The sequence below is a fragment of the Ammospiza caudacuta genome, chromosome 6 (assembly GCF_027887145.1).
Source record: "Ammospiza caudacuta isolate bAmmCau1 chromosome 6, bAmmCau1.pri, whole genome shotgun sequence".
Classification (NCBI taxonomy): Eukaryota; Metazoa; Chordata; class Aves; order Passeriformes; family Passerellidae; genus Ammospiza; species Ammospiza caudacuta.
The window spans coordinates 8356098-8370378 of record NC_080598.1 but is presented as its reverse complement, the minus strand read 5'-3'; the positions used below and the strand labels follow the sequence as shown (position 1 = coordinate 8370378).

Genomic DNA, 14281 nt, shown 5'->3' with positions numbered 1-14281 from the left:
TAAGCAGAAACATCATCACAAGTTACACCAGAACAAAAGGAACCAGAAAACAAGTAATCACAGAGAGCCCCCCCTTTTCCTAACACTCTTGCCAAAATGAGAAAGGGTTTGGTGCTCTAGCACATAGAAAGGAATTTTATCTCCACATCTCCACATGCTCCATGCTGAAGTTATGTGTTTGGAGTCTTACCTTGTCATGTGCTGATGATATAAAGTAATGATGTTTGTCCTGCTAAGCCCCACTGGCTTTTCCTAGTAACATGATCACTGTTAAAACTGTGCCTGATATTCCAGATTAATGCCCTTACATTCTGGAAGAGCAATGCTATTCTAAATTAACACAAGTTTCAAAGAACTAAAATACTTTCATTGTGGCACTCCCTTATCCTTCTTTAACCTTGTTCTTCATCCCTAATGGGGAGCATCTTAGAGTCAGCCAAAGTCCACAGAAAGTATCCAAGTGGCTTTCACATTTTCCAAGAATATTGTTACAGGTTATGTATAAACTTGTCCTCAGAAGAAGGTTTACCTGGACTCAAGTTCAGAAATGTAAGTCATGTATTCTTTTTCTTGCTATTAAAGAATTATCTGCCAGTCCAAGAAACCAAAAACTAAATCAATGCTTGCCTAACTTCCCACATAATTAGTTATTTTACTTGGAACGTCATCTGTTGGCTGATAGTTTCAGAATAAATTGTTAGAAAGGCCTTTGAAGTCATGCTTCTCAGTCTAACACTGTTCACAAACTACTCATTCTCTGCTTGCATTTCCTCCAAAGAAGAAAAAAGAAAACATAACCAGCGTATTTAGGTAAAGAAAAGTCCCACCATGTCTGTCTTACCATCTTCTAATACAGAAAAATATTATGCAACTTATTAAAGAGATCCCACAGGGAGATATAAGGAAGCATTTGGAATACTCACATTCCCTGTCTGTGCTCAAAATAAATAACCTTTGTATGCACATCATCAGTCTGTTGTGGGTTTGTGGGTAAAATGAATTGGCAATGTTGAGAGTTGCACATTTTCTAAGACCAAATGTCATGATTAAATGTTTGGTGCCAAGAACAAGTCAGGAAATTTTTGTTTTCCCCTCTGAATACTTCATTTATAGTACGTTTCATGCCCTCTTCTACAGAGCTTTGTGAAGGAAAAGCACAAACGTTTTACACGCCCCACCTTTCAGAAGATCTAATTTTTCAAGCAGCTGAGTACCACGAACTCCCATTGCCTCAGAAGGAGCCCAGGCACGGAGCACTTTCCCAGGTTGGAGCCCTGGATGATGAATGAGCAATGTCAGCAGGAGGGAGCCTGCCTTTGCCAGCCCCGGGCAGGTGCGAGGGAGGCCCGGCATTCCCCTCACCCTGCTGCCTTTGGGAATGAGAGCACACAAAGGGTTTAGGTTGGTCCAAAAAGGACCAACAGATCCAAAAGTTCCACAGGAAAGGCAAGGAACAACCATGAAACACAGCACAAGGTGCTACCAATGAGGCTTGAACAGCTTGGTGTGCATGCACCTCAAGATTTGAGGCCCACTAAAAAAAATACTTAAAAATCAAGGCTGAACACTTACTTTACCCAACGTTTATACTTCCCTGAGATATTTCACTAACAGAGAAGTATTCATTTTCCTTTTCTCTTAAAATAATTCCAAGTGGCTTCTCAGGGAGCGGGGCAGTGTCAGCAACACATCCCGCTGAGGGCACGTTGCTGAGGGTGGGAGCGGCAGCCACACACGCTCTCCCCTTCTGTGCCATTCACATTCTCTGAAAAACCCCTTCACCCACGATTTTCTCCTGGGAAGCTGAGAAGTCTCAGAGAAAAAGGAAAACAAATTCTTATCTCATTTGCTTCTCCTGTGTTTTGCTCATATGGAATGTGTTTGGAGATTGTTTACCCACAGGTGATTGTTTCATTGCATTCTGCTGTGAGTTGTTTTGGCTCTTTGGCCAATCAATGCCAAGCTGTGTCGGCACTCTGGAAAGAGTCACGAGTTTTCATTATTATCTTTTTAGCCTTCTGTAAGTATTCTTTCAGTATTCTTTAGTATAGTTAAGTATAATATTTTTTAATATAATATAGTATCCTAAAATAATAAATTAGCATTCTGAGAACATGGAGTCAGATTCATCATTACTTCCTGCCACAGGGCACCCTGCAAATACAGTACTCTGCCACCAGAAACTCAAGTTCTGCTCCTGCTTCCTCTGCACTGCTTTATTAGCTCACCCCAAGATGCTTGCATTCATAAAACACAAATATCTTTGAAAGGTAACTCTTGGCATAACTGGTAAGCGCGTGTGATCACCAGCTCTTAACTCAGTGCCTTTTCCAGCTCCCAGAGACTGGAGTTTTATGGCCTCAGCTGCTGCCGTCCAGCAGAGAAGTGGGGGAAGAGCAGAGCTAAGAGAGGAGAGCAGTATCTGAACCAAGCAAAGAAGAACAGCAAGCATGAGGCAGTGCTGGTAACAGCAGGGACAAGGCAGGACCCACTGCAGACAAAGGGAAGGGACAAAAACATTTTCAGCATGGAGTGGAAGTAGGTGCTGTACACACACAACCCTGGCTTAGCCTTCCTCTGCCTTTCCATTGGAGAGGACAGGCAGGACTATCTCCAGCCACAAAACCTCCCTTCTCCAACACCACTGGGACTACTTTTTCTGGGCACAAAATCTTCTCCTCAGGAACTGCCAACACACTCCCTTCTTGCCCATACTGACAAACTGAGGAGTGGCACTGGCATCTCGGTAGACATTTGCTCACTAGTGAAGCATTTCTCCTTGCTGTGTCAGAGGTCACATTCTCCAAAAAAGTAACATTTTGTGGTCAAAAAAGCAGATGAGACAGGAGACTCTGGTTACTAAGGTTTCTGGATTGCTGGAAACACCACTTAATGTCTCCTTTTTTTTTTTTTTTTTTTTTGGCATGAACACTGTGTTGACAGATGACAGAGCTGAAGATGGTGCTCTAAGTATATGCAGCTGATGGAAAATTATGCATTTCTTTCTGAGGAGTCACTGATATTTCACTGCAGTACTGCAAATAACTCACTAGAAGCAATGTAATAAGGATAAGGAGTTCACCAGGGTCATTCTTGCCTATAATTATAAGTTTCCTGTTCTGTAACTGTCTCAAAGACTTAAGAGGCAATGCATTAACTGCTTACCTGTAGCAGAAAAATTAACAGTGTTTGGCAAAGTACTTGAGTTCTTAGAGTATTATAATTTATCCTTTTACTTCCTTCATCATATAGATCACTCTAGGGATGAAATATAGAGCCAAAAATCTCATCAAGGTGACTATTGATGCTGAAACTGCAAACCATGCTTTTTGAAGTGACTTGTAAACTTCCTCTAGTAGCACAATCCAAAAATAAAATGCATTTTATTTTAAACTTCATTGAAGTGGTGCAGAGCCCAATAAAAATTTGGGTCAGTGAAAGGAAAAGAATGAGAGAGCAGGAAACAGGCTGCACAAACAGTTCTTTCAAGTCAGAACTGAAGCATCTGTGGCTTAGACAGAAGAATTGCCATTTTAGGTCCCCTGCATGATGTATTAAGCACACACAAGAACTTGGCCTTGCACACAGCTTCCCATGGCATTGCAGGAGTCTCTGGAGGACACAAAGTACACTGGGAAGAAGAAGGGCTCCATTTCCATGGTTCCTCCACTGTCAGAAGTTATCCCTGGCTCCTTTCTGCCTCCAGCCAGGGCCAACAGGAATGTCAGATAAGGAAAGCTGAGAAGTGCTGCTCATGCCTGGTGGCTGCCCAGGAAGAAAGTGAAGATCTTGTTACAACCAAAAGGAAAGCAGTGCAAAAGAGGCAGAGAGAAAGCAGAAGTTAAAGCAATGGCACGTGCACAGATGTATCCATAGGAAAACTAATGGCTCCAGTCTTGGCTGATATTTCCTGTCAGCAAAACAAGCTCTGCTACTGCAGACAGTCTTGAGAATACTGAAAAAAGCAGCTCCACTGTCAGGGCAATTCCACTAAGTGTCTCTAGTCAGATGGATGTATGGAGCTGGCTCACATCTGCACATGGAGTCTCTCAGCAGCAGCTGAGCAAGCAGTAAAGCTGACATATATGAGTCATTATAGGAAAATAACATAACTTTTTGACAGCAGCACCGTACAAATTGCTTGTCAGCAAGGTCTCGAGGTACTACCAACAAAAATTAAAACCCTCTTTTGGCTTATGTGTCCCACTGGAACAAGAACAACCCTAATTTAATTCAAAATTGAAGCACTTAAGTTCCTCCTCAGTCCCTTAATGCGCTGCTTCTAATACTTGAGAACATGTTCCTTGGGGAGATCAGAAAAGGATTCAATTCCCAGCACTCAATATCACTAATCCTGATTCCACTTTCAATACAACCCTAATTCTGCAACGTTTACCAAGAATAAATTCTTTTCTTGAGACTCCAGTTTGGCACACAGGATACAGTACATTTACTGTTGGCTTAAGGTTAGAAACAACAACAGAAACAAAAGACTGCAGCAATCACAGCAGTCATCTACTCCAGCCCTTCCTCATCATGAGTTTAAAGCAGAATATTTCTGCTGCCTCTTTCCCTGACTGAACTAAGAGATCAATACCATCATAAAATGTGAAGTTTGCAAGTGAAACTGGCTGTGTTACAAAACTTTGAGTCTTTCAGTTTAGTTTCTATTGTGATGCACTTTGTTTTTGTGGAGACCATTTTAAATGTAAACATTTCTGTCTAAAGGAAACACAGCTTTTTGGTGGTTTGGTTTCTTTGCATGCTGTCCTAAAAATGACATAAAATGAAAATAGAATTCGATGTAATTCTGGTAACAAGTGAAGTTCTCATTTGCTTTGCTTATAAAACTAGTTAAAAGCATGTTAGCCTGAAATACTAGTTTTGTGCTGGCCACAAACAGACAACCCATCCCTTAAGATGCACAGTCCTACCACAAACATCAGTGAAGGGAAGCTGCCTCTGAACAAAGCTTCACAAACTGTCTCTCTAAACAGCCAGATTACTCTTCTGTATTTTTACAAAAAGCCAACTTCCATGGAACCCCTGCAAAATAACTTTTTTGGGCCAAGTCTGGAATTCCAAACAGCTCCTGCTGAGACACTGTGTGCCTGTGAACTTACAAGGTTACCATGCACGCTATCAGCTTGTTTTGCAGTGGTTATATGAGACATTTCAAACACAGCCTTCCAGCAAGTGCTGCTGTGCCCGTTTAACCTGCTGCAGCTGGAGCACCCACGAAAAAATACAGCTGGAAATGTGCCCAAGAGCACTAAGGTTTAGCACTGGGTATTTTAGATTCGTTCACAGGAAGCATAAAATAAAATGACCTATCTGCAGGGTTTTATCTGCCACAACACAGACTGAGTCACATTCCACACATTTTAAAGCTGGAAGCTTTAAAAACAGTCGGGTTTGTTTCTTGGTGTTACCAATCTGAGCTTTGCTGTGGGACTGCACTAAGGACAAATAAAGTGAGATCGGCCCCATAAGGCAAACAGCAGCCTGCATGTGTCCCCACTCATGGAAACACACGGTGCTGGCAGGGGTGAAGAGTGGGAGGCTGCCCCAGGGGCCACATGTGCACCCCAGGGATGGGGGCTCAGACCTCTGCTGGGCCCAAGGACACAGCACTTGCCAGCTTTCAGATAAACCCCACAGAGAACTGGCAGCCACAGGGCTCACACTGTTCTGCTGCCTGCACAAGGAGTCCTGTCCTATAAACATCACTAAAACCCTCAGATACTCATTTTGCAAAGCAAAGGCACAGATTTTTCAAATGAACGACAATACATAATTTTGTATTGTATATATACTCAAAGTACTCATCTACTTATCAGTAATACCATCATTTCTGAAGAATAAATTATAAAATAAAGAAATTTTCTTTTTATTTTAAAGCAATGTTGTTGTAGCTACACCAGTGGAAATTATAACTAAACCTTCAAGACCAATGGTTTTAAGGAGAAACGTCTCCAGCTCAATTCTTATTCTGTGCAGGTTACAGTAAGTACTTTAAAATTATTTTTTACAGGCCTGCTAAAAGCTCTGCTGCAAAGTCCAAGTTTCCATACAGTCTGCATCTTCAAAGGTAACTGTAGATGATTCTACCACAGTCATTTGGGGTTAATGCTATGCATAAACAAGATATTAAAACCTGACTCTTGTTTAGACTGGTTATGAGGAAGAACATTTTTCAGCTCTGGTGTAGTAGATGAGAAACACAATATAAACAACAGTAGAAAGTTTATGCTGATGTTTTCCTAGGTTAGGATCACAAGAACAAAGAAAGACAGTATACCAGAAGGGTAACATCAGCCTACCTCTTAAGAAAAAGAAAGCATACTCTTAAGAAAAAGCACCTGTTATTTAAGCTAGAAAGATGTTTTGGATGTAGTCTCAGTGAAAACAATTTAAGCTCTTTGAAACTCCTGCCTTTCTTTTTCTATAGTGACACTTATAATTTCAAGCTCACAAGCTAGAACAGCATAGATAGTAATCACAGAATAGGCAGTGCTGGCTGTCCTTTGATCAGCACAAGATTTTCTACTTTCAATAGGATGTTTGGAACACTGAGCCAGACTAACTTGGAGAGCAAGTAATACCCTATTTTCCATTCCCAAAATCACAGCAGCAGGGAGATGGCAAGGCCAGACACACTGAGCAGGGATGGATGACACAAGAGGATGATGGAGAGGGAACTCTGGCACCACTCCTGCCCAGCTGCCAGTGGGAACTTCGACATCCCACTTCTCTCACAGAAGTGGGATCCTCCTGCATCCTCCTCTCTGTTCCTCACCCTCAGGTCACAGGCAAAACTTTGATGGCACAACTGTGACCATGAGGAAGACAAATAAAAGCATACCCTGTAGCTGACAGAGCCCTGTCAGCAGAATCCCTGCTATATAAGAAGTTAGACCAACAAAACTGTGCCACATTCGGCAGCAGTTCCTCTACTACAGCATTCCCTTTATGCACGGGGACATAGTTACGGAGGTAAACACACCATAAAAGAGAACAAACACATGAAGCAGTAAAAAGCAGACTCTCTTAGTCAGCAATCACAGAAATGATGCTGGTTTATGGTACTTGGAGAATAGGAATAATGCAGAAGGACGGGGCAGCAAGACAGGCTGACACAGCAAGGTGACAGTGCCAGAGCCCAGGAGGGGCCACCTCATTGCTGGTGGACCCAGCAGGGAGCAAGGCACAAAGAGTGCCACCAGCCTGGAATCCTTGATGCCCACACACAGCCCATCTGTCCCCTCACTGATCTCCCCCAACCCAGAAAGCAAAACAGAGCAGCAATGGTGCTTCTCTGAGAGCTGCCCAAAAATATCAGCTGGAGACACCAGAAAGTGCCCTCAGAGAACACTGGATGCCAAAGCAAGGCTGTCTTTTTTTTCTCCTCACAATTTCTGTGAGAAAGGAAATTAATATTTGTCCAGGGTTTTTTGAAGCAAAAATATGAAATTATGGCTGTGCTGAAGCAAACACTCCAGGCTATGTCTTGGGGGAGAAAAAGAACAGCACCAGCATTAGTTTTCATAGATTTGTGCCAAAAGCTCTCAGGAGTGTATTTCAGATCATCTTTCCAAGCATGGATCTGGAGATCTCTGCTCTCCAGTATGTGTCCCTCTGGTTACTGGGGCTGTGGCAATTACCCAAGAGGAATACACAGCTGGCACTGGGGCTGCAAGACCCTGAGGGCTCCAGGCCACAGTAATTCATTTGGCAGGGCTGCCCTCATCTGCAGACATCAGACTTCCAGATCAGTAGCGAGGATTAATCCATTGAAAACACAGACAGGATTGCTTTGCCAATGATCAAAGAAATGCAACGTTCTGGGCAGTATTTCATATGCATACACACACATTTTTAGGAATCAACACATTCCATTTTCCATTACTGCAATTTTATCTTTTTTCAACACAAGGTATCACACAGTTCTTCCTGTGTTTTACTGGGGCATTAATGTTATCAGTCACACTGAAATCCATGGAAACCACAAAGTTAAAGAATCAAAGATGCCCAAAACCAGTTTTGAGTTGTAAATGAGGTTCCTTGGGTGCAGCAATGCCAATTCCAAAAAACAAACACCAAAAACCAGCCATTGAATGACAGTGAAGAACTGAGAAGCTGCATCCAGACAAGTCAGCCAGAGGGTGATGGGAAACCAGAAGATTAGGTTAAACACAAAACTCTGCTCCAAGGAGTATTTACATAAAAAGACAAAAACAGAAAGCAAGCTACTGTGTTAGTTTTGTATCTGTTCTATGTTTTTTGTCCTTGTAAACTGGACCCACAGTTACCAGAAGAGATTGGAAAAGACATAGTTTCTGAAAGTAGAAACAGTATTTTTGGAAGAAAATGTGCAGGACAATTTCTACCCTCCCTCTGCCCAGACTTCCCAAAAAATGAAGAAAAACAAAGTATAAAAAAAACCTAAATGAAGATGCCAAGAGAGTTACAAAAACATAATCCATTTCTGCTGCAGAAAAATCCTCCTGGTCAAGCTATAGAATACATCTTGAAATATTAGTTTTGGGACATCCACCAGAAAAAGAAAAAAAAAAAAAGACCCATGGGAGTAATATGCTAGGAAGTAGTCCCATCAAGAAATTAAAAAAAAAAACAACTCTGAGGGCAGAACATCATTAACCAGCAACAGGAGGGATGGCAAATGCATCACTGTTTTTACAAGGCAAGCTGAGATACAGTCATGATTACATTATGATTCATCTTCTCCAGCACAGCAAAGTTTACTGGAAACTGTGAAATACCAAAAAAAACACTTCTTAATCGTAATTGTTCATCACACAGCCCAAAGTTTTTCTCTTTGTAAGTCCTATCAGTACTGAAGGTCAGAGGTTGTACCTTCTGTATTGAAGTTTTTATTCAACAATGGCCATTTGCTTCCAGTCACCTCCCAAACTGAATGACCTGTGCTGTAATATGTAGATGTTATCATCCTGCTCTTCATTAGTCATCCATTCATTTGGAAAACTTACTTTATCATGCACGTGTACTTCACTGCATGTAAGTGGGCAGACATTGTAGAATGCAAGCACTTGTAAAGTGCCAAGGCAAAGGACAATGTGGATTTTTTTTTTCCTAAAAGGCTCCTTTTCTCACTGTCATCTAGTCCTAACATTCCTTTTACTGCACAGAAGAGCCAAAATCTCTCAGTGAAAGCATCTGTGGCTAGCATCAACACACATACCTGAAAGGCAACGTGAACAGGGCATTTAAAGAGCTGAGCCTGTGTAAGTGCAGAAACATCACAAGCATGTCACACAGACCCAGGAAGTTTTGAGGCAGCACAGCCACTTCATTCCCATTTATTGCCATGAGGCTATGTGGAGCAGCCACAGCTGACTGGGGATCCTGAAATGCTGCCATGTGTGACTGCATGGTGCTCACTTGAGCGTGGTGTTTTCAGGGCAGAGGAGATAAGAGGCATCACATTTCCCCCTACAGCTACAGGAAGCCAGAGCTAAGCTGCTTTGGTGCCCCAACTCTCAAAGAGCCTGTAATTTTCAGAAAGGGAAGCGATTAATTTGTTCTGGGTTCACAGAGTGCCCAGTACCCAAGGTGCTGATTAGAACTGGCTTTGTTAGAGAAAACAACAATTTAGGAAGGCAAGTGGTTTGCAGAAAACGTCTTGGGTCAAGCTGGTTTTGCTTTAGCTGATCCCCTGGGCATCACATTCCTCCCTCACTGTGCCTGCTCTGCCAAGAGCCAGGACTGGGGAATGGGGATGTTCAGCACACGGGAAGTTTTTATCCAACTGCTGATCAGGAAACCCAGAATCCATTCATCCAATGTACCTACACAAAGCAGACCAACTGAAGACACCAAAGATGTGTTTCACTATTACAGTCCCTTAACAAATAGCTCCAAGAACTTTAGTATTCCCCAATTGATAGAGACCAAGAAGAACAGAGAACAGACCTTCAAAAAAAGGACGGAGAGAATAATGTGTGAATCTAAACTATCCACACATAAGAAATACTGTTTAGTTCTCCACTTTACAAATATGATTTTTTAAAAAACTTTTTGTTACTGAGCCCAAGACCTTATGTTGGCTTGGACTTCATTCTGTTTCTATATTAGTACAGGTTTCTCCCTCTCTTCTGCATGCAGGTGAACAGTATTGCTTTTATTTCACTGAAATGTGTAACCAGATCTTTATCTATGCTCCAGTTATCAAGGTCTAGTTTACTAGGAATAAGGAGTTGGCTAATGCCCTAATGCTGTATTCCCAGTGTGATTAAATACCAACACTACCAGCGCCCCAAAAGCCATATGCACAGAACAGCCTTTGTTGCAGTGTCTTTCAAAAGAAGGACATCCTTGGAGCTCACTACATGGGCTCTGAGGTCACAAACACATGAAAACAGCACAAAAACTCAGCTTTTCTACCCAGATGGGGATCTTTTTTAATATATTTTATCCTCTCCCAACAATTGCTTGGAACTGCTACTTGGAGTACCAAAGAGAACAAGTCAGTGATATACTGCATAAAAAAAAGTTTGGGACAGTTGGCACACCCGGTCCAAAAGGATACAATTTACACACTATGAGCTCACCCACACCAAGGGAAAAAAAATTGAGTCAACAGAAAAACTAAATCTCAGGTGAACATTAAAGGATATTAATATCAGCTCTGGAAACAACATTTTCAAGAAACAGTGCTTTATTTTGCGTGCAAGTTATACCACAGATAGATAATAGATACTACTTCAAAGAAAACGCTCACACCAGTAACCAGAGTAAAAAAAAAAAAAAAAACAAACAAACAAAATAAAAAAGCTCATATGCCAAGTATTTCCATAATGCATTTCTAAATCAGAAAACCTTATGAAAGGAAGTCTGTAAGTGACTGCAACAGTCACTGAGTCAGCCCATTTCCTTAAGGTACAACATGAGAGGTTTTACCCCTGCCCTCATTCCCGCCAGTACAGAGCACTGTGAAGCACATGAAGTTCAAATCCTCCATCACCTCCTGAGTGCAGCACAGGCTGGGAACATCCCTGTCCCCTTGGTGCTGCTCCTGGTGTGGCTGGGCAGGGCTCTCAGCCCTCCTGGTCCTACCAAAGCCAGACTGAGCACAACTTCTCCACTGATGCTATCAACTTCAGGCAATTCCTTCCAAACTGGGCCCATCACACAGACCAGTCTGTGCCTGTGGGAAATGGGCTCCTCTCTTGGCAGATTAACCTGCTGCTGCCTCAAACTGCCTGTTTAAAACCACACACACACGTCCAGGCAGTATGACAGTGATTTGGCTTGGGAGCACATATTCCAGCACTCCTGCTGCCGCTAATGACGTGGAGCCTTCCACAGGAGAAACTTTTTCTGCATTTCATTTGATGGTTTATCCGTCCTCCACGATCAGAATTCTGCCTCCCTCCAACCACACACAGCAAGGGCTCTTCCACCCCTGCCCTTTGCTGACCACCAGCCCTGCCAGACAGCACAACCAGTGCCCTGCCTGGGGGAGCAGCACAAGGTAACACACAGAAAAACCTTGGTAACCAAGGGTTTGCTTACCACATACCCCAATCCATAAATCAACCACATCCAGAATAGTTTAGTCCTAGCTTGCTGTCATTGACAGGACAAGCTCTTAGTGCTAGAATCCTGTTTTCTTCACTGGCCAAAAGATGCCATAGGTTTGCATAAAAGAAGACTAAAAAAATTGCAAAGAGGTACAAATTTGTAAAAAATAGGTTAAAAACTGTTGTAAAACAGTTGATAGATCGTTAAGCATGTACTGTTAGTGTGGTTATTATATTGTAAAAGGGTTAAAAGGGTAGTTGTAAGAAATAGGGTACTCAATATACCATATTACAACTAAGTAAAGTGCACCACCCCCAGAGAAATGAGCCCGCCTGGACAGAATTGTAATGGGCCAATCCAGTGCCTTAAACCTTCATGCAAATGAAGGATCCAAACAGAAACCAATCCAAAGGGACAAAAAACAGGATAAAAAGGGGCTTCTGACCCACTGAATGTGTGCTGCTCCATCTGGGATATCGGGAAGTTACAAATGTTGAGTTGGCTGCTAAACCCTGCTTATGCTGCCCATGAATGTATAAACAGAGTCTAAGGGAGACTGCTAGAAAAAAGTGCAGAAGGCAGCACTTTGTTGGATTCCTAATATCCAGCATATCATCTAATTATGAATCAACTTTTGCAGAGCCCATTTCCCCAAGGCATCTTGGCAGGCAGGGCATGGCAGCACATGAACAGTTCACCTCAGTATTTTCAGGTCAGTGCAGCACCAGGCAGAGAGCACCCTTGCTTTCCAAAAACAGGAGCTGACAGCTTTGCACAGGCCCCTTCCAGCCCGAATTCTTGCTGCTGGGGCAGCTGCACTTAGGCGCTGGCTCCTTTACCTTTCCTGGCAGGGCCACCCTGTCTGGTCTGGCAGCTCTTAGGGCAGAGCTCTGATCATCTCCAGCGGGTTAAAAGGTCAGCTGAGTAAATCTGCTTAAGGCAGAGCCCGGCAGGCAGGGGCAAGGATCACAACAAGGACATCCAGCACAGCCACTTCTGATGTGGCTTCACCACTCCCAGTCTGCAAGTGCTGGACTGGGAGAGGAAACACCCTGGGCATCTCTGCTCACCTCTGTGGAGTTTAAATCTAGACAAATCTGGACAAAATAAAACCTGAGTCTGGAAGAGGCACTGCATGTACCTGCTACAGCTGCTCAGCATGGCAGATGTCTGAATTTTGTAGCAGATTAAACAACATGACTGTGGTGTATTGATAAAAATCAAACCCACCTGCCTTTTCCTGCAGAAGCAACATGAAAGGCTCCATCTCAAGAGCAGTCCCTGCACACTAACCCTGACTGGTGCAGCAGTTTGGCTGCCAAACTGCCTTCATGTACCTGCAGCAGCACAGAGCGGTGTCAGGAAAGAGAACTGCTCTGGATCAAAGAGAAAGGGCTCACCCATTTCCTCATTACAAATTCTTGACTGGCAATCTGGTCTCTCTTTGTTCAGAGACTTGAAATTTTGCCTTTAAAACACCTGCTGGAAGAACATCCACCCCAATAATGACTCAGTTGACATTTCTTACACATGTGCCCATAAGAGCATAACAAATGTTGTGAGGAACAGTGATGAGGGGGAAGAGCGCACCCAGCTCTGACACACTCTGACTGCACAGGCACAGACACTTCTGGGGTTAAATACAATAAATACAACGTCCTTGCACTCCCAGACAGAAGGATTTTAGCAACAGCTACCTACACAAATCCCCTTTCTTGCCTACACCCTATTTTTCTGAACTCTGCAAGGCTGCATTCACTGGTGCACCTCACAGCTCAAAGCTGACAATTTTACTGCTGGAAGTCTAGTCAACAGTGGTAAGAACATAATCTAGAATACAGGCTTAGGGGAGAAAAGAAACAGGTAAAGGCAAAGAAATGGAAAAAGCAATTAAAGTAGAATTTGGGCGGAAGAACCTTTAGCCTAAGTCTCAGTGCCACTCTGACACTTTGCGACAGAAGTTCACAACAGCCTTGTAAGTGACACTGACCAAAACCTTCAAGTCACAGCACCTCTAGAGAAATTTCCAGCAAATGCAATGCCAGCAAAAAGCTCAGCTGTCCCCACCTCTCCTGAGCACTGGCAAGGTTATCATTACAGTGTCAGCGCTGTAAAACAAGCCCAGTCATCTACAATTGCAGCGGGGAGGGAGGCGGTGGCTCTGCTGAGAGCAGGGCAGGGACTGCCCCGGCCAGGGTGTGCCAAGCGAAACTTGCCATCAGCACGGCACATGACTAAGCACACACTGCCCATGCCAATACCCATATGGAAGAAAGGGAATTTCTCCTTACCTCCCCCTCCCACGGACCAGTGAATACGGGCAAGCCGGAGCACTGCAAATGAAGCTTGAGAAACCTCATGAATAATAAAAACAAAAAAGGCCAACATATCACAAGATGCAAAACAAAAACAACTCTTCATCCAGGACAGTGGCGACAAATACTCTTTTTAAGATTAAACTTTATCAAGTAAGAAATATCAAATGTGGATTCCGTTGACAAAAATAGAAAGGAAATGCATATACAGTTAACAGAGACTCTCCATGTGAATACAGATCTGTTTGGTAATTAAATAATTAATGTAAATTTTACCTTTTTTTGCTTCATTCTAATTGTGTTGCCAATACTAGTTTCTAGTCATGAGGTCCAAAATAATCTATTAGTTTTCATTTTAAATTCCCCAAACCTGGCAGAAAAGAGACAAGCACTCACTGCTC

General features: G+C 42.9%; 1 protein-coding gene across 2 annotated transcripts in view; it reads right to left on the bottom strand.

Moving 5' to 3' along the window:
* MICAL2 (microtubule associated monooxygenase, calponin and LIM domain containing 2) overlaps positions 1–14281 on the bottom strand; it is a 75923-nt gene that overhangs the window by 52791 nt on the left and 8851 nt on the right. The window lies entirely within an intron of this gene.